This window comes from Balaenoptera borealis (assembly GCF_965194805.1).
Source record: "Balaenoptera borealis genome assembly, contig: HAP1_SCAFFOLD_2033, whole genome shotgun sequence".
NCBI lineage: Eukaryota > Metazoa > Chordata > Mammalia > Artiodactyla > Balaenopteridae > Balaenoptera > Balaenoptera borealis.
Window position 1 is genome coordinate 15,926 of NW_028122232.1, and position 19,388 is coordinate 35,313.

At 45.7% G+C, this 19,388-nt stretch overlaps 1 long non-coding RNA gene across 2 annotated transcripts in view; it reads right to left on the minus strand.

The window, feature by feature from the left end:
• Window positions 1-11,335: 11,335 nt before the first annotated feature.
• Window positions 11,336-19,388, minus strand: part of LOC309622297 — a 31,220-nt gene continuing 23,167 nt past the window's right edge. For both annotated transcript variants that reach the window (XR_014240690.1, XR_014240691.1), the window contains exon 3: window positions 11,336-11,484. This is a non-coding gene — a long non-coding RNA (uncharacterized lncRNA). The remainder of the gene's footprint in view (window positions 11,485-19,388) is intronic.

The following is a 19,388-nucleotide window of genomic DNA, read 5'->3' on the forward strand; positions in this document are numbered from 1 at the left end:
GTTACTTTGTTCAAGATTGCAGTTGACAACCCTTCAGCAGTTCTCTAGTCCCACTTACCAGGCAAAGTCCTGCTCAACCATCAGGACTTGGCTCCTGGGTCTATTTCTCATGAAGCCCTGGGTGACTCATTGAGGCAGTTCAACTTTTCTTCCTTCCAGACTTCACCTTGAATCTCTCACTGCACTCAGCACAATAGTGCAGTCACCTGCTTACAGACTTACAGTCGTCCTTCTGGGAAGTGAGCTACTGATACTTGAGAGCAAGGACTGTGGCTTTTTTCTTTTTCTTTTCTTTTTTTCTCAATCTTCAGTCAAGACCAAGCACTGTGCCTAACCACAGAGTAGATAATTAGAAGCAGTGAACAGTGTTAACTATGTATGAGTGTAAGAAAGGGACAGAAAGGATTCGGAAAAAAAACACCTGTTTCGCCACACTGATTGGATGATGGATGTTTGAACCCTTCTCTGTATTATTTTCATGTGGTTTCTATAATACAGAGTTTTGTTCAAAAAGAATAATTTTATGTATTATTTTTGGCTGCACTGGGTCTTTGTTGCTGCGTGTGGGCTTTCTCTAGTTGTGGCGAGTGGGGGCTGCTGTTCGTTGCGACGTGCGGGCTTCTCATTGCAGTGGCTTCTCTTGTTGAGGAGCGCGGGCTCTCGGCTCGCGGGCTCAGTAGTTGTGGCTCGTGGACTCTAGAGCGCAGGCTCAGTAGTTATGGCACATGGGCTTAGTTGCTCCGCGGCATGTGGGATCTTCCCGGACCAGGGCTCGAACCCGTGTCTCCTGCACTGGCAGGCGGATTCTTAAGCACTGTGCCACCAGGGAAGTCCTTGTCATACAAAGTTAAAGATGGCTCCCATGTATCCATATAAAACTGCCCTTTTCCCCCTTGGTTAAAGTAGACTGGATCCATAAAATGAACTACTGCTTAGCAATAAAAAGGAACAAAAGATTAAATCGTAAAATATGGGTGAGTCCCCAAAACTGTCTACTAAGTAAGTGACACCGACACACAAACATGGATAGACAGAGCTTGCCTGAGTTAGAATGTCATTTCCACCGCTACCGTAGCTGTGTCACATCAGACAAGTGGTTTAACTTCTCTGGGGCTATTTCCTTATCTGTAAAATAAGGATGACAGTAGTACCTACCTCACAGGGCTGACAGGAGAATTAAATGCTCATGTGCTCAATAAGTGTGAGCTAAAGCAGTCATTTCTGTAAACATTCTTTTGACATCCTGGGAGCCCCTTCTGTCCATGACAGGCTGCACTGTTCTCTGGACTCCCGGTGGCTTGTGGCAGGCCACACCTCTCACCTGAGGACCGCACCCCACCCTTCCTTCATACCTCCTCCTGAACCCAGAGGTATGAAGGAACTTTAAAAATTACACCTATTCATTCTTGAAGATCAGGAGACTAAACAGGAAAAAAAAAATGGAAGAATTAACTCAGTGGAAGTCTCACCCCACAGTTAACCACTAATGTAATAGGGAAGAACCTTTGTATTCTATTACAAGTTAGTCACTAAAGGGCTGTTGCCTGTAAGCTTCAATTATACATAATGGCCCATCTCTGGGAACCCTGCCTCCCAGGTAGTGAGCATTAAGCTAGAATACCTTTTCTTTTAGCTGACAAGAAACATCCTGACCAGGCCCACCTGTGAATGACTGCAAGGAGGAAGAGGAGGCTGACCAGAACCCGGACATGTTTGACTTTGCTCTCTCCCGTTTTAGTATAAAAGAAGCCTGAATGCCAACGCAGGCAGCTGGTTCCTTGGGGTCAGGAGTCCACCATCTTCTCGGTTTGCTGTCTCTCCAGGTAAGTCGTTACTCCTTGCCCCAACCAGTCATCTCTGGGATTCACTGGCCTGTCCTGCAGCGCGCAGCAGGAGCTTGGACTCGGTAACACTAATGTTTTGGTATATACTTTTTAAGACCTTTTCTTAGGCAAATACACCGTATCAGTATGTCTTTCTACTTTTAATTAAAAAACGAGTTCATATTATATAAACTTTATTTCATAACCCATCCTTTTACTTACTAGGGCCCTTCCCCCAGAAACACCCCTCCCACTTGCAGCTTCTACTGGTCAGCCCTTTCCTCGGAACCCCCGGCCCTGCGGGAGACCAGGTTCCGGCCCCACCTGCCAGGCCCGGGGCCGGCCGCCCCGCCCCCTTCCCCGCCCACGCCCCCCCGGCCCGCCCCACCCCACCCCGCCCCCGCCGCGGCCAGCTTCCATACCCGGCCCCGCACGCCGCGCTCGCGCTCGCTGTCACCGGGGGCCCGTCGGTCGCGGCTCCGGCTCCTCCGTGCGGCCCGTTTCCGGTGGGGCAAGGGCGTCTCCGCGGCGGCCCGGCTCCCGCGCGTTCAGCACCGCCGTCGGTGGCCAGATGCAGGCGGAGCTCGGAGCTCGGGGCGGCCGAGGACGCCGACCCGGCCGCGGCTGGCCTAGCGGGGATGGCGACCGCGAGCGGGCCGGCGCCCCGGCGGCGGTGGCGAGAGGCGGCGGCGGCGGGGATAGAGGCGGCCGCCGGGGCCGCGGCAGGGGCTCCCGGGGCAGCCGAGGAGGAGGAGGAGGAGGAGGAGGAGGAGGTCCGCGAGGCGGCCGCCGAGAGGCAGGAGGCAGGAGGCCGGGGCGCCGGGCCCAGTGCGCCGGTAAGAGGGGACGGCCGGTGGGGTTGTGGGCGGGGTCGGGGTCGCGGCTTCGTGGGAGCGGGGCTGGTGGGGGGTCCGGGCCCCGAGTCAGAAGCCGCGAGCGCCGTGCAGGGCACGCGCGAGCCAGACGGCGGCAGCGCCTGTGCAGGACGGGCGGAGGGCGGTGGGGGCGTGCGCCGGGGTGTGCACGTGGCGCGGGGGGTGGGTGTGCGTCCCTTGCTCCCTGTCTGCTGGGGTGCCCTGGAGGGTCAAGGCCATGGGCTTCCCCAGCCTGCCCAAGAGGTCTTGGCCCAATTATAAAAGAACCTAGCGGCTGCGGCTCTGTGTCCGCAAGTCTAGGGGGCCGTTTGGGTGCGGGTGTCAGTGTGATTAACCCTTTTGGGGTGGGGACAACCAGGGCTTGGTCTCCCAGTGCCTAACCTCCCAGGGAGACATTCCTGTTATTAAGAAGGAAGGGATTTGGGGGTCAGTTTTGTTCACTGCCTGTGCAATGCGTGGCACACAGTAGGCACATAATAAATGTTCATGGAGTGAAAGAATGACCCCGACGAGCTGGACTGGATAGTATTTGGGGGCGGGATCTGATGCATAGCTCTCTCTTTTTTTTTAATAGCATAGTTCTCTTTCATTGTATATGTGTAGGAATCAGGGGTCGGTGGCCTTCGTCTATTTGAATTTTCAATCTGTAAATGTTTCAGCAGTCAGGTCTCAATTTTACTAGCAATATAATCGGCCGTATTCATGCATTCGTAATGGGAAGTGTCTTACAGCTTGGAGCAGGGAATGGTTTGGGGGCAAACTTTTACTCTACTGATACCCTAGCTACAGGAGTTAAATTACTGTCTTTCTGAGCTGTTCTGTTGTTTTAACATTTGTAGTACAAAACTGTATATTTTGAATTCCCATGTGCATAGATTAAAAAATTATTATAGTTTTGGGTTGAGTTAAATTTCCTATTACTGAAGTATTGACGTTTGTAATATCTTAAGGGCATAGTAGGTAGGATGTCCCTAAAGATAGGAGTTGTGTACAAAAATGGAGTTGGGAAAAAATGCAAAACTTAAGTGTGCCATATTTAACCTTGTTAGGATTAAGGCAGGTAATAAGTAAAATTTGAGAGAGGTATCAAGTAATTCTTAGAGTCAGCTCACCAGGAAATGAAGGAAACTGACCAGTCTAGTGCACATTATATATCACCTCGTGTTTTTATAACAACGGTATTTACCTATATAACTTTATTACAACTTAATTTTTTTAGCAACTTGAAAGTTGTTTAAACAACTTGATAACAGATTTGTTCTATCTATACTTGCTATGTATAAACTCTTCATTTTTATATAGAGTAACTGACTTGCTTAAGCAATACTACCTTGAGATGGTGATTCTCAAACTTGGGCACGCATCACGATCACCTAATGGGTTTGTGAAACTCCTGATTGCTGGGCCTCATCCCCAGAGTTGCTGATTCTGGGGTGAGGCCTGAGAATTTGCATTTCTCATAAGTTCCCAGGTGATGCTATGCTGCTGGTCCACACTTTGAGAACTATTACCTTAAGGAATTGGCTTCATTTAAAAAAATTAGGTCATATATAGTTTTTGCATATATAAAATATGCAAAAAGGGAGGTTTAGTTTCTTAGGAGTTACCTATGTAATTCAGGACTCTGTTTTAGATAGCTCATGAATACTACCTCAGGGAGAACTGAATTTTTTATTCATGCAATGGCATGTATTTAAAATCAGGACTATCATGTCAAAGCAGTTGCAGAAAATCCTCCTTCCCTTTGTTATTTATAAAACTAAAAGCTCTCTGTTGTTTTTTGGGTTTTTTTTGCAATGCAGTAGGTACTTGTGTGCCATTTTCATCCTCGATGACAGACACTTTTCCCATGTGGATCAGAATCAAATGAGGAAAGCATTCTTTCTCAACATCCTGGTTAAAAGGATTTCTGTCAGTGATGTCCTCCAATTAGGAAGTGTTAGCAGGAGACCTTCAAATTCTCCATATCCTAAACACTCCTGGTTGAATGGAAAAAACCTTGAACTCATAGATGGGGAGGGCAGAGTAATGTAGTCCCTGGACTTCTGATGGCATCCGCAGCATAGACATAAGGGCACAGATTGTGAAACCAGACTGACCGGGTATGAATCTCAGTTTTGTCACTCATTAGCTTGAGCAAATGATTGAACTCCTTTGTGACTCAGTTTTCTTATCTGTAAAATAGGAATAATAGTATTTACTTCCTAGAAACAGTAATGAAGGTTAAATGAGTTAGTGTGTGTAACGTGCTCGGAATTGTGCCAGGCGCAAAGTAAATGTTAAATAAATGTTACCTTTTACTATCCACAAGCAAGTCTCTCTGTGCTCTAACGAAGTTGGCTTAATCTGAAACCCACTGATCTTATTTCCCCGACCAGGGATCGAACCCATACCCTTGGCAGTGAAAGTGTGGACCCCTAATCACTGGACTGCCAGGGAATTCCTGCTCCCACACCCCCCCGCCCCCCGTCCCCCGTCCCACTGATCTTTTCAATGTCATAATTTTGGAGGCTTCTTGAGGGATAGGTATACAGTTAAATCCATTTTTGCTAGTGGTTCTCAGGCAGGGTGATGTTGCCCCTTGGGATAAATGTCTGGAGACATCTTTGGTTGTCATAACTGGGGGGAGGGAGGGTCGTCAGTGGGTAGCACCTAGTGGCTGGAGGCTGGGGATGCTGTTAAATTCTACAATGCTCAGGACAAGCCACCGCCACCACAAAAAATTACCAAGTCCTAAATGTGCCGGAGTTGAGAAGCCCTGATTTGTGCTGTCTGGCGTGAGATTAATATGTGGCTCTTCATCTTGGTGACAGCCTGAATCTGTGGTGTGTTGATAAATATTTAACAACCTGTTTCCAGCCCCACTGATGGGGGTGGAAACAAAGTCCAGATTTGCAGAATTTTGCCAAGTTCCGTGGTGTAAAAGTTCCCACTGTAACCCGTTTCAAGCAACCAACTTTACGTCACTGCACGTAGAATCAGGAAGAGAGAATGTACCAAACCATTACAGTTCCTGGTCACATAGGGGATGGGGGCTCAGGTTGTCCAAGGGGTTCTCCTGTTGGTTCCTTTATGGGGTGCAGAGAAAAGGATAACATTCTTGTTATTACTCCCATCTGCTTGTTTAGTGTTTCTCTAGGGGTGGGATTATGAATTTGAGCATGAGGATGAATAACTTAATTCTGAGTGCCATTGACAGTGTTAATTTCACAAAAAAAGATAAGGTTAAAAAAAAAAAGAGAGAAAAATAGGATGTGGAGGAATGAAAAATGGGAAAGGCTGGAGAAGAGTAGAGAGGGAAAAATTGATGTACTGTGTGAGAAGTGACAGTGTCTATTGACAAAAATGTTAACTATTAAGACAATGAATAGAGAAAAATGTATAATAGAATACAGTGTTTAAAAAAAATACTACTATCCTGACACATCTCCTCTCCCAACCCTGTATTTCCCCTCTTGGCTAATAGCATCATTAGCTACCTGGTCACTCAAGCAAGAAACCTGGGCATCACCCCTAACTTCTCACTCTGACCTCCCCACTTAGAATTGGACACGGAGTCCTATCAGTTCTCCCATCTCCTACCTGTCCCATTATCTTCCTTCTTAGCTCTCAATTTAGGCCCTAATGATTTGTGGCCTGGACTCTTCCAGTAGTTTCCTGATGGCTGCCTGGAATTCTGATTCTCCTCTACAGAATGGTTTTCTGAGTACAGTGGTTAACAGCATAGAACCTGAAGCCAGACTGCCCTGGGTTCCAGTCATTCCATTACTCACTAGCTGTGTGATTTGGAAGTTACTTTACGTCTCCGTCTTAGATCCCTCATCTGTGAAACAGGGATGACACGAGTAGTACCTCATAAGGCTGCTGTGAGGTCTAAAGGAAGTGCTATATGGGAAGTACTTAGAACTGTGCTCTGCGTTACTTTGTTCAAGATTGCAGTTGACAACCCTTCAGCAGTTCTCTAGTCCCACTTACCAGGCAAAGTCCTGCTCAACCATCAGGACTTGGCTCCTGGGTCTATTTCTCATGAAGCCCTGGGTGACTCATTGAGGCAGTTCAACTTTTCTTCCTTCCAGACTTCACCTTGAATCTCTCACTGCACTCAGCACAATAGTGCAGTCACCTGCTTACAGACTTACAGTCGTCCTTCTGGGAAGTGAGCTACTGATACTTGAGAGCAAGGACTGTGGCTTTTTTCTTTTTCTTTTCTTTTTTTCTCAATCTTCAGTCAAGACCAAGCACTGTGCCTAACCACAGAGTAGATAATTAGAAGCAGTGAACAGTGTTAACTATGTATGAGTGTAAGAAAGGGACAGAAAGGATTCGGAAAAAAAACACCTGTTTCGCCACACTGATTGGATGATGGATGTTTGAACCCTTCTCTGTATTATTTTCATGTGGTTTCTATAATACAGAGTTTTGTTCAAAAAGAATAATTTTATGTATTATTTTTGGCTGCACTGGGTCTTTGTTGCTGCGTGTGGGCTTTCTCTAGTTGTGGCGAGTGGGGGCTGCTGTTCGTTGCGACGTGCGGGCTTCTCATTGCAGTGGCTTCTCTTGTTGAGGAGCGCGGGCTCTCGGCTCGCGGGCTCAGTAGTTGTGGCTCGTGGACTCTAGAGCGCAGGCTCAGTAGTTATGGCACATGGGCTTAGTTGCTCCGCGGCCTGTGGGATCTTCCCGGACCAGGGCTCGAACCCGTGTCTCCTGCACTGGCAGGCGGATTCTTAAGCACTGTGCCACCAGGGAAGTCCTTGTCATACAAAGTTAAAGATGGCTCCCATGTATCCATATAAAACTGCCCTTTTCCCCCTTGGTTAAAGTAGACTGGATCCATAAAATGAACTACTGCTTAGCAATAAAAAGGAACAAAAGATTAAATCGTAAAATATGGGTGAGTCCCCAAAACTGTCTACTAAGTAAGTGACACCGACACACAAACATGGATAGACAGAGCTTGCCTGAGTTAGAATGTCATTTCCACCGCTACCGTAGCTGTGTCACATCAGACAAGTGGTTTAACTTCTCTGGGGCTATTTCCTTATCTGTAAAATAAGGATGACAGTAGTACCTACCTCACAGGGCTGACAGGAGAATTAAATGCTCATGTGCTCAATAAGTGTGAGCTAAAGCAGTCATTTCTGTAAACATTCTTTTGACATCCTGGGAGCCCCTTCTGTCCATGACAGGCTGCACTGTTCTCTGGACTCCCGGTGGCTTGTGGCAGGCCACACCTCTCACCTGAGGACCGCACCCCACCCTTCCTTCATACCTCCTCCTGAACCCAGAGGTATGAAGGAACTTTAAAAATTACACCTATTCATTCTTGAAGATCAGGAGACTAAACAGGAAAACAAAAATGGAAGAATTAACTCACTGGAAGTCTCACCCCACAGTTAACCACTAATGTAATAGGGAAGAACCTTTGTATTCTATTACAAGTTAGTCACTAAAGGGCTGTTGCCTGTAAGCTTCAATTATACATAATGGCCCATCTCTGGGAACCCTGCCTCCCAGGTAGTGAGCATTAAGCTAGAATACCTTTTCTTTTAGCTGACAAGAAACATCCTGACCAGGCCCACCTGTGAATGACTGCAAGGAGGAAGAGGAGGCTGACCAGAACCCGGACATGTTTGACTTTGCTCTCTCCCGTTTTAGTATAAAAGAAGCCTGAATGCCAACGCAGGCAGCTGGTTCCTTGGGGTCAGGAGTCCACCATCTTCTCGGTTTGCTGTCTCTCCAGGTAAGTCGTTACTCCTTGCCCCAACCAGTCATCTCTGGGATTCACTGGCCTGTCCTGCAGCGCGCAGCAGGAGCTTGGACTCGGTAACACTAATGTTTTGGTATGTACTTTTTAAGACCTTTTCTTAGGCAAATACACCGTATCAGTATGTCTTTCTACTTTTAATTAAAAAACGAGTTCATATTATATAAACTTTATTTCATAACCCATCCTTTTACTTACTAGGGCCCTTCCCCCAGAAACACCCCTCCCACTTGCAGCTTCTACTGGTCAGCCCTTTCCTCGGAACCCCCGGCCCTGCGGGAGACCAGGTTCCGGCCCCACCTGCCAGGCCCGGGGCCGGCCGCCCCGCCCCCTTCCCCGCCCACGCCCCCCCGGCCCGCCCCACCCCGCCCCGCCCCCGCCGCGGCCAGCTTCCATACCCGGCCCCGCACGCCGCGCTCGCGCTCGCTGTCACCGGGGGCCCGTCGGTCGCGGCTCCGGCTCCTCCGTGCGGCCCGTTTCCGGTGGGGCAAGGGCGTCTCCGCGGCGGCCCGGCTCCCGCGCGTTCAGCACCGCCGTCGGTGGCCAGATGCAGGCGGAGCTCGGAGCTCGGGGCGGCCGAGGACGCCGACCCGGCCGCGGCTGGCCTAGCGGGGATGGCGACCGCGAGCGGGCCGGCGCCCCGGCGGCGGTGGCGAGAGGCGGCGGCGGCGGGGATAGAGGCGGCCGCCGGGGCCGCGGCAAGGGCTCCTGGGGCAGCCGAGGAGGAGGAGGAGGAGGAGGAGGAGGTCCGCGAGGCGGCCGCCGAGAGGCAGGAGGCAGGAGGCCGGGGCGCCGGGCCCAGTGCGCCGGTAAGAGGGGACGGCCGGTGGGGTTGTGGGCGGGGTCGGGGTCGCGGCTTCGTGGGAGCGGGGCTGGTGGGGGGTCCGGGCCCCGAGTCAGAAGCCGCGAGCGCCGTGCAGGGCACGCGCGAGCCGGACGGCGGCAGCGCCTGTGCAGGACGGGCGGAGGGCGGTGGGGGCGTGCGCCGGGGTGTGCACGTGGCGCGGGGGGTGGGTGTGCGTCCCTTGCTCCCTGTCTGCTGGGGTGCCCTGGAGGGTCAAGGCCATGGGCTTCCCCAGCCTGCCCAAGAGGTCTTGGCCCAATTATAAAAGAACCTAGCGGCCGCGGCTCTGTGTCCGCAAGTCTAGGGGGCCGTTTGGGTGCGGGTGTCAGTGTGATTAACCCTTTTGGGGTGGGGACAACCAGGGCTTGGTCTCCCAGTGCCTAACCTCCCAGGGAGACATTCCTGTTATTAAGAAGGAAGGGATTTGGGGGTCAGTTTTGTTCACTGCCTGTGCAATGCGTGGCACACAGTAGGCACATAATAAATGTTCATGGAGTGAAAGAATGACCCCGACGAGCTGGACTGGATAGTATTTGGGGGCGGGATCTGATGCATAGCTCTCTCTTTTTTTTTAATAGCATAGTTCTCTTTCATTGTATATGTGTAGGAATCAGGGGTCGGTGGCCTTCGTCTATTTGAATTTTCAATCTGTAAATGTTTCAGCAGTCAGGTCTCAATTTTACTAGCAATATAATCGGCCGTATTCATGCATTCGTAATGGGAAGTGTCTTACAGCTTGGAGCAGGGAATGGTTTGGGGGCAAACTTTTACTCTACTGATACCCTAGCTACAGGAGTTAAATTACTGTCTTTCTGAGCTGTTCTGTTGTTTTAACATTTGTAGTACAAAACTGTATATTTTGAATTCCCATGTGCATAGATTAAAAAATTATTATAGTTTTGGGTTGAGTTAAATTTCCTATTACTGAAGTATTGACGTTTGTAATATCTTAAGGGCATAGTAGGTAGGATGTCCCTAAAGATAGGAGTTGTGTACAAAAATGGAGTTGGGAAAAAATGCAAAACTTAAGTGTGCCATATTTAACCTTGTTAGGATTAAGGCAGGTAATAAGTAAAATTTGAGAGAGGTATCAAGTAATTCTTAGAGTCAGCTCACCAGGAAATGAAGGAAACTGACCAGTCTAGTGCACATTATATATCACCTCGTGTTTTTATAACAACGGTATTTACCTATATAACTTTATTACAACTTAATTTTTTTAGCAACTTGAAAGTTGTTTAAACAACTTGATAACAGATTTGTTCTATCTATACTTGCTATGTATAAACTCTTCATTTTTATATAGAGTAACTGACTTGCTTAAGCAATACTACCTTGAGATGGTGATTCTCAAACTTGGGCACGCATCACGATCACCTAATGGGTTTGTGAAACTCCTGATTGCTGGGCCTCATCCCCAGAGTTGCTGATTCTGGGGTGAGGCCTGAGAATTTGCATTTCTCATAAGTTCCCAGGTGATGCTATGCTGCTGGTCCACACTTTGAGAACTATTACCTTAAGGAATTGGCTTCATTTAAAAAAATTAGGTCATATATAGTTTTTGCATATATAAAATATGCAAAAAGGGAGGTTTAGTTTCTTAGGAGTTACCTATGTAATTCAGGACTCTGTTTTAGATAGCTCATGAATACTACCTCAGGGAGAACTGAATTTTTTATTCATGCAATGGCATGTATTTAAAATCAGGACTATCATGTCAAAGCAGTTGCAGAAAATCCTCCTTCCCTTTGTTATTTATAAAACTAAAAGCTCTCTGTTGTTTTTTGGGTTTTTTTTGCAATGCAGTAGGTACTTGTGTGCCATTTTCATCCTCGATGACAGACACTTTTCCCATGTGGATCAGAATCAAATGAGGAAAGCATTCTTTCTCAACATCCTGGTTAAAAGGATTTCTGTCAGTGATGTCCTCCAATTAGGAAGTGTTAGCAGGAGACCTTCAAATTCTCCATATCCTAAACACTCCTGGTTGAATGGAAAAAACCTTGAACTCATAGATGGGGAGGGCAGAGTAATGTAGTCCCTGGACTTCTGATGGCATCCGCAGCATAGACATAAGGGCACAGATTGTGAAACCAGACTGACCGGGTATGAATCTCAGTTTTGTCACTCATTAGCTTGAGCAAATGATTGAACTCCTTTGTGACTCAGTTTTCTTATCTGTAAAATAGGAATAATAGTATTTACTTCCTAGAAACAGTAATGAAGGTTAAATGAGTTAGTGTGTGTAACGTGCTCGGAATTGTGCCAGGCGCAAAGTAAATGTTAAATAAATGTTACCTTTTACTATCCACAAGCAAGTCTCTCTGTGCTCTAACGAAGTTGGCTTAATCTGAAACCCACTGATCTTATTTCCCCGACCAGGGATCGAACCCATACCCTTGGCAGTGAAAGTGTGGACCCCTAATCACTGGACTGCCAGGGAATTCCTGCTCCCACACCCCCCCGCCCCCCGTCCCCCGTCCCACTGATCTTTTCAATGTCATAATTTTGGAGGCTTCTTGAGGGATAGGTATACAGTTAAATCCATTTTTGCTAGTGGTTCTCAGGCAGGGTGATGTTGCCCCTTGGGATAAATGTCTGGAGACATCTTTGGTTGTCATAACTGGGGGGAGGGAGGGTCGTCAGTGGGTAGCACCTAGTGGCTGGAGGCTGGGGATGCTGTTAAATTCTACAATGCTCAGGACAAGCCACCGCCACCACAAAAAATTACCAAGTCCTAAATGTGCCGGAGTTGAGAAGCCCTGATTTGTGCTGTCTGGCGTGAGATTAATATGTGGCTCTTCATCTTGGTGACAGCCTGAATCTGTGGTGTGTTGATAAATATTTAACAACCTGTTTCCAGCCCCACTGATGGGGGTGGAAACAAAGTCCAGATTTGCAGAATTTTGCCAAGTTCCGTGGTGTAAAAGTTCCCACTGTAACCCGTTTCAAGCAACCAACTTTACGTCACTGCACGTAGAATCAGGAAGAGAGAATGTACCAAACCATTACAGTTCCTGGTCACATAGGGGATGGGGGCTCAGGTTGTCCAAGGGGTTCTCCTGTTGGTTCCTTTATGGGGTGCAGAGAAAAGGATAACATTCTTGTTATTACTCCCATCTGCTTGTTTAGTGTTTCTCTAGGGGTGGGATTATGAATTTGAGCATGAGGATGAATAACTTAATTCTGAGTGCCATTGACAGTGTTAATTTCACAAAAAAAGATAAGGTTAAAAAAAAAAAGAGAAAAATAGGATGTGGAGGAATGAAAAATGGGAAAGGCTGGAGAAGAGTAGAGAGGGAAAAATTGATGTACTGTGTGAGAAGTGACAGTGTCTATTGACAAAAATGTTAACTATTAAGACAATGAATAGAGAAAAATGTATAATAGAATACAGTGTTTAAAAAAAATACTACTATCCTGACACATCTCCTCTCGCAACCCTGTATTTCCCCTCTTGGCTAATAGCATCATTAGCTACCTGGTCACTCAAGCAAGAAACCTGGGCATCACCCCTAACTTCTCACTCTGACCTCCCCACTTAGAATTGGACACGGAGTCCTATCAGTTCTCCCATCTCCTACCTGTCCCATTATCTTCCTTCTTAGCTCTCAATTTAGGCCCTAATGATTTGTGGCCTGGACTCTTCCAGTAGTTTCCTGATGGCTGCCTGGAATTCTGATTCTCCTCTACAGAATGGTTTTCTGAGTACAGTGGTTAACAGCATAGAACCTGAAGCCAGACACTGCCCTGGGTTCCAGTCATTCCATTACTCACTAGCTGTGTGATTTGGAAGTTACTTTACGTCTCCGTCTTAGATCCCTCATCTGTGAAACAGGGATGACACGAGTAGTACCTCATAAGGCTGCTGTGAGGTCTAAAGGAAGTGCTATATGGGAAGTACTTAGAACTGTGCTCTGCGTTACTTTGTTCAAGATTGCAGTTGACAACCCTTCAGCAGTTCTCTAGTCCCACTTACCAGGCAAAGTCCTGCTCAACCATCAGGACTTGGCTCCTGGGTCTATTTCTCATGAAGCCCTGGGTGACTCATTGAGGCAGTTCAACTTTTCTTCCTTCCAGACTTCACCTTGAATCTCTCACTGCACTCAGCACAATAGTGCAGTCACCTGCTTACAGACTTACAGTCGTCCTTCTGGGAAGTGAGCTACTGATACTTGAGAGCAAGGACTGTGGCTTTTTTCTTTTTCTTTTCTTTTTTTCTCAATCTTCAGTCAAGACCAAGCACTGTGCCTAACCACAGAGTAGATAATTAGAAGCAGTGAACAGTGTTAACTATGTATGAGTGTAAGAAAGGGACAGAAAGGATTCGGAAAAAAAACACCTGTTTCGCCACACTGATTGGATGATGGATGTTTGAACCCTTCTCTGTATTATTTTCATGTGGTTTCTATAATACAGAGTTTTGTTCAAAAAGAATAATTTTATGTATTATTTTTGGCTGCACTGGGTCTTTGTTGCTGCGTGTGGGCTTTCTCTAGTTGTGGCGAGTGGGGGCTGCTGTTCGTTGCGACGTGCGGGCTTCTCATTGCAGTGGCTTCTCTTGTTGAGGAGCGCGGGCTCTAGGCTCGCGGCTCGTGGGCGCAGTAGTTGATAGGGGAGGAGGAGTCAAGGCATCTGGGGCAGCAGCGGGTTCCCACACACAAGAGAGATGAAGCTAGAAAAGTTGTCTGGCGCCTCACCCTAGAGCTCACCCTTGCTAATATTTGTACCTACTCATTCAGAAGTGCAGAAGTGTCATGAGTTAAATTTTCAGTCTTGATAAGTTATTTCTAATTTTGGTTAGGAAAGAAATTATACACTAAAAGAAAAGTAGAAGAGAGAATCAAAAGTTATATACTCTTTAGATGACTGAAATGCAAGCTGGAGTAACTATGCCACCTCATTCCATTAATCTAAAAATGGTCGTAAAAGTTTCAGTTATATAAGATAGGTAAGCAGTAGAGATCTACTACACAGCAGAGTACCTGTAGCTAACAAGACTGTATTGTATACCTAAAATTTGCTAAGAGGGTAGATCTTACGTGTTCTTGCCACCAAAATTAATAATAAGATAAAGCAGATGGGAGGAAATTTGGGGGGCTGATGGACATTCTATGGCCGCAACTATTTCACAGGTACAAACTTAATCCCCAAACTCATCAAGTTGTATATGTTAAATATGAACAGCTTTGTATATTTCAATAATACCTCAATAACGTTTTTTTTTAAAGTTTGTGAAAGAATGTAGCAACTGATAAAATTTAACACGCTTCAGAAAACAAAGCAAAATTTGAATTTTTAAGAGAAAATACAAGAGAACATATCTTTGGGATCTTGAGGGAAAGATGGACTTCCCAAACAAGGCACAAAACAACACATACTGTAAGACAGAAAGTTGATAAATTCAATTACATTAAAACATAAAACCATGCACTAAAAGATACCATTACAAAAGTAAGAGAAAATCCCATAATAGAAGATATCTGTAAAAATAAACATCAAAAGATAAGTATCAAGAATATATTAAAAATGTATGTCAAGAATATATTAAAAATATATGTCAATAAGAAACAAACAAGCCAAATGGTCAAAGAATGTGTGCAGGCAGTTCATAGAAGCAAGCTAGCACAGCAAAAAAAGATGCTCAGCCTCAACAGTTAGCCAAGGAAACGCAGCAACCCAGCCCTCCACGCCAGCTCAGAGCCACTCACTCACGCTTTTATACTAGAGTATATCATTATCATCATTTACAACCTCTGCCCCACTAAACCCAAACTTGAAATGCTCCACTCTGTGGCCACCACTTCCCCCCTTTCCGACTCATACCCCTTTCAAGGAGGTCAACAATCCTTCTGCACAGAGAAATCTACAGTCCACTGATCCCTCTATCTTTCCTCTGCCCCTCACCTCTCTCATGCCTGCACGTCTCTCTTTACCCAGCCTGAATGCAATGGCAATCATTCTAATCACCCCTTTTCTGTTTCTCACTTCATTGCATTTGCTTGGCTGAACAACAATATAATCATGATTAAATCCTACTCTCCATCCCTCCATACCTGCACCCATACAGCAGAATGTGAATGGGGGAAAAACACGCCTTTTCTCACCTTAAATTCATGACCATCAACCTCCTGTGGGCATCCATTAGCACCCAGCAACCAAACCCCATTTTCCTATTTCAGTCAATTTCCCACTGTCTAGACAGCTGTTTCTTTCTTTTTTTTTTTTTTAGTATTTTTTTATTATTGAAATGTAGTTGACTTACAATATTATGTTAGTTTCAGGTATGCAGCAAAGTGATTCAGTTATATATTTTTTCAGACTATTTTTCATTATAGGTTATTATAAGATACTGAATCTAGCTCCCTGTGCTATACAGTAAATCCTTGTTGCTTATCTATCTTATGTATAGTAGTTCGTACTTGTTAATCCCATACTCCTAATTTATCCCCCTCCCTTCCCCTTTGGCAACCATGAGTTTGTTTTCTATAGATAACTATTTCTTAACTTCTACTCTCTCCTCACATTTCCAACACCTCCTCCCTGACTCTCACTGACAGCCTTCTCATTTCACTAAGAAAACAGAAGCAACCAGAAGAGAACTTCCTCAAGCCCCCATCACATCTACCCACCTACCTATACCTATGCCCAAATATTCTGGGTTTCCTCCAATTACAGTTGAAAAACTGCCCCAGCCCCTGGCAGTGGGCAGTTGCTCCATCTGTACAAACAATTCCATCACCTCATGTGGACCAAGGAACACAGATCCAGTAATTCTCACCTCTTCTCACGTTATTTTTGACCTCTTTTCTGGATCTTTCTATCAACAAATAAACATGCAATTACTTCTCCCATGTTTAAAAAATATGTTTTGACCCACTTCCTCCACCAGCCCATTATTCTCCTTCCCTTTATAAACAAAATTCCTCAATATTAATAGTTGTGTTTATACTTTCTGTCTCAAATGTCTCTCCTTCCATATTCTTTTTGAATCCAAGAAAGAATTTATCCCACCACTCCCACAAAACTGCTGTCGCTAAGATCACCAGTAACCTTCTGTTGTTAAATTCAACTGTCAATTCTTGGCTCTCATCAGCTGTGTTTGACACAAATCCCTCTTTCTTCCTGGAAACACTCCTTCATTCCTTCTTCATTCTCCTTTGCTGGTTCTTTTCTCATTTCCCTAACCTCTAGACACTGTGGTACCCAGGGCTCAGTACTTTTCTAGTCAATAACTCCCTTGGTCATCTCATGCATTCTCATAACTTTAAACACCATCTGGCATCACCCAAATGTATATCTCCTGTCCAAACCCGGGTCCCGAACCCCAGATACCTTTATCCAACAACATGCTTGATATTTCCGATATTTCCAATATTTCCTGTTGGATGTTGTGCTGGGTCTCTTGCAGTTACCACTCCAGATTCACTCTCCACCCATCCCCTCTCTGTTCTGCCCTAGGAGGTTGATCTACATGGATCACAGCTTCAGGCTTCCCTTGCCTTCTGACTTCCAGTAGGTTAGGCTTATGGGGAGCCCTGCCCTGGCAGGAGAATGGAGGAAAAAAGGAGTCTAAGACCAGAGCACTTCTTCCCCTGTCCCTCTCCCTGGAGAGTCACCTTTGCTGGCTACATCTTTAGACCAAAGGCGATTCATCCTCTCAAGGCAAACTTCTCACATGAAGCTCTCCTTCAGAGTTCTAGTAACAGGGGTGGTAACATCTCTGCCTTTACCTGCCCTCCCAATGCTGTACTATCTTTGTGCTTTCCCTACATGCTACCTGTAACTTTGTAAATGATTCCTTCGTTAAAACTTCTTTATAATTATACTGAGTGTACCGTCTATTTCCTACAGGATTTTGACTAACACAGATGTCTAACTGGCATCTCAATTTTAACACGTGCTAACTGAGCACCTCCTACAGTTTTATCCATCTCATTTAATGTCAAACCCCTTCTTCTAGCTGTGCAGGCCGCAATCTTGGCGTCATCCTTGTGCATCTTTTAATCTCATACACCACATTTGCAAGTCCGATCTTATACCCTACATTTGCAGTTCTTCCAAAATAGATCTGAAACTCAACCATGTTTCACCACCTCCACCGCTACCACCCCTAGCCCCCAGCCACCATCAGTGCTTGTCTGCATTGCAGTCGGCCCTTCATATCTGCAGGTTCCACATCCGCGGATTCAACCACAGATAGAAATCTGCAGATCCAGAACCCACGGAAACAGAGGACTAGCTGTACTACACCATTTTACGTAAGGGACTTAAGCATCCACAGATGTTGTTATCCACTGGGGGTCCTGGAACCAAACCCCCATGAATACCGAGGAACAACTGAATTTCAATAGCCTCACTGGTCTACCTGCTCCCTCCCTCACCAGTCTTCAGGTTATTCCAACTCAGCAGCCAGAGTGATCCCGTTAAAACAAGAGTTAGCTATATCACTCTTCTCTTCAAAACCCTCCAGTGGCTGCACATTTCACTCTGAGTAAAAGCCAACATCTTTATAATGGTCTACAAGCCTCCAGGTGATCTGGCCACGTGACGCATCTCTGACCTCACCGCCTACCTGCTCACTTTGCTCCAGCCACGCTGGCCTCTCTGCTGTTTCCTTTACTCCTATCGCAAAGCCTTTGAACTTGCTCCTGCCTCTGCCCGGAACACTCTTCCCACAGATATCCTCAATGCCTGCTCCCTCACCTTCCTCAGGTCTTTTATTCAACTGTCATCTTATCGGTAAGACTTTCTCTGGCCACCTTTCTAAAATTGTGACGGCCCCTCCTCACTTCATTTCTACCCTAAGCAATTATATCCATTTGACATCTTATATAGTTTCCTTTTCTGTATTCTGTGTCTCCACCCTCTAGAATGTCAACTCCACGAGGCAGGTGTTTGTGTCTGTTCTGTTTCACTTCTGTATGCTCAGCCTCTGAAACGGTACCTGGAAATGGTGGGTGCTCCAATAATTGAAGGAACCTCAACTAGATACCACTCAATCAATTGGCCACAATAAAAATGTTTTTTAAAAGTCTAACAGTGCTATGTATTGGCAAAGACGGCAGACACTAGGAAGTTCAGCTCATCTCCTCTTTGGAGCATTTTGGCAATAGCTAGGGAAGTTTACGATGTGCATGTCTAGGATGTTTTTTCTGGGTTGTATATTTATTTATACAAACAAGGATAGTATACTGAAAAATCAGAATCATTCCAAGGAGTATGGTCAGTGATATTTTTTCTGGGTTGTATATTTATTTATACAAATAAGGACAGTATACTAAAAATCACAATCATTCCAAGGAATATGGTCAGCCTATCTAGAGGACATTCTTAATATTTTATGATCACAGAATGAACGCCACTTCTCAAAAGTAATCCAATATAGCCTACCCCACCATAGAGGAAGAAAGCAAGGCAGCTCTTCTCAGGCTTATGCTATAGTGAAAAGAAAATGATAGATCAGCAGCAGAGTGGGAAAGAAATGTAAGCACATATCAAGATGTGACAGTTGTCATCTCCCAAGAAACTAATCACCGATAAACAAACCGCTTAAGAAATCAGTAAGCAAAGACAGACTACAAGAAAAATATGCATATAAGACCCAAACCATGCCAGGCTTTAAGTTATAAATAAAACGCTACAATAAATAACCAAAATCATAAGCCAATGTGCATAACTGTTGGATTAGACTAGCATTCTGAATTGCTTTCAAACATTTATGCAGTCTCTTTTATTGCCAGGTACCGTCCTAGTAACTTGACTACACAATTGATTCAGTTAAATCCACTGGTAGGTAGTCCACATGTTAATTTTATGCACTACTTCAGTTTGCCCCCTAAATCTTTTAGTGGAACAGCTGATAAAAATTGAAACTGACCAGCCCACATTTTATCCTTCTCCTATCTTGAATAAAAGTGCTTATCAATCCATAACTGGCCAAAATGCAGGTAATAAGAGGGAAACACTCATCTGAGTGGCAAAAAGATGAGCTACCAGTCCCTGAACAACGAGTTGGATGCCATCATCCACACAAGGGGATTACGCTACGTGGCATAAACATAATGACCCCAGGCTGAATC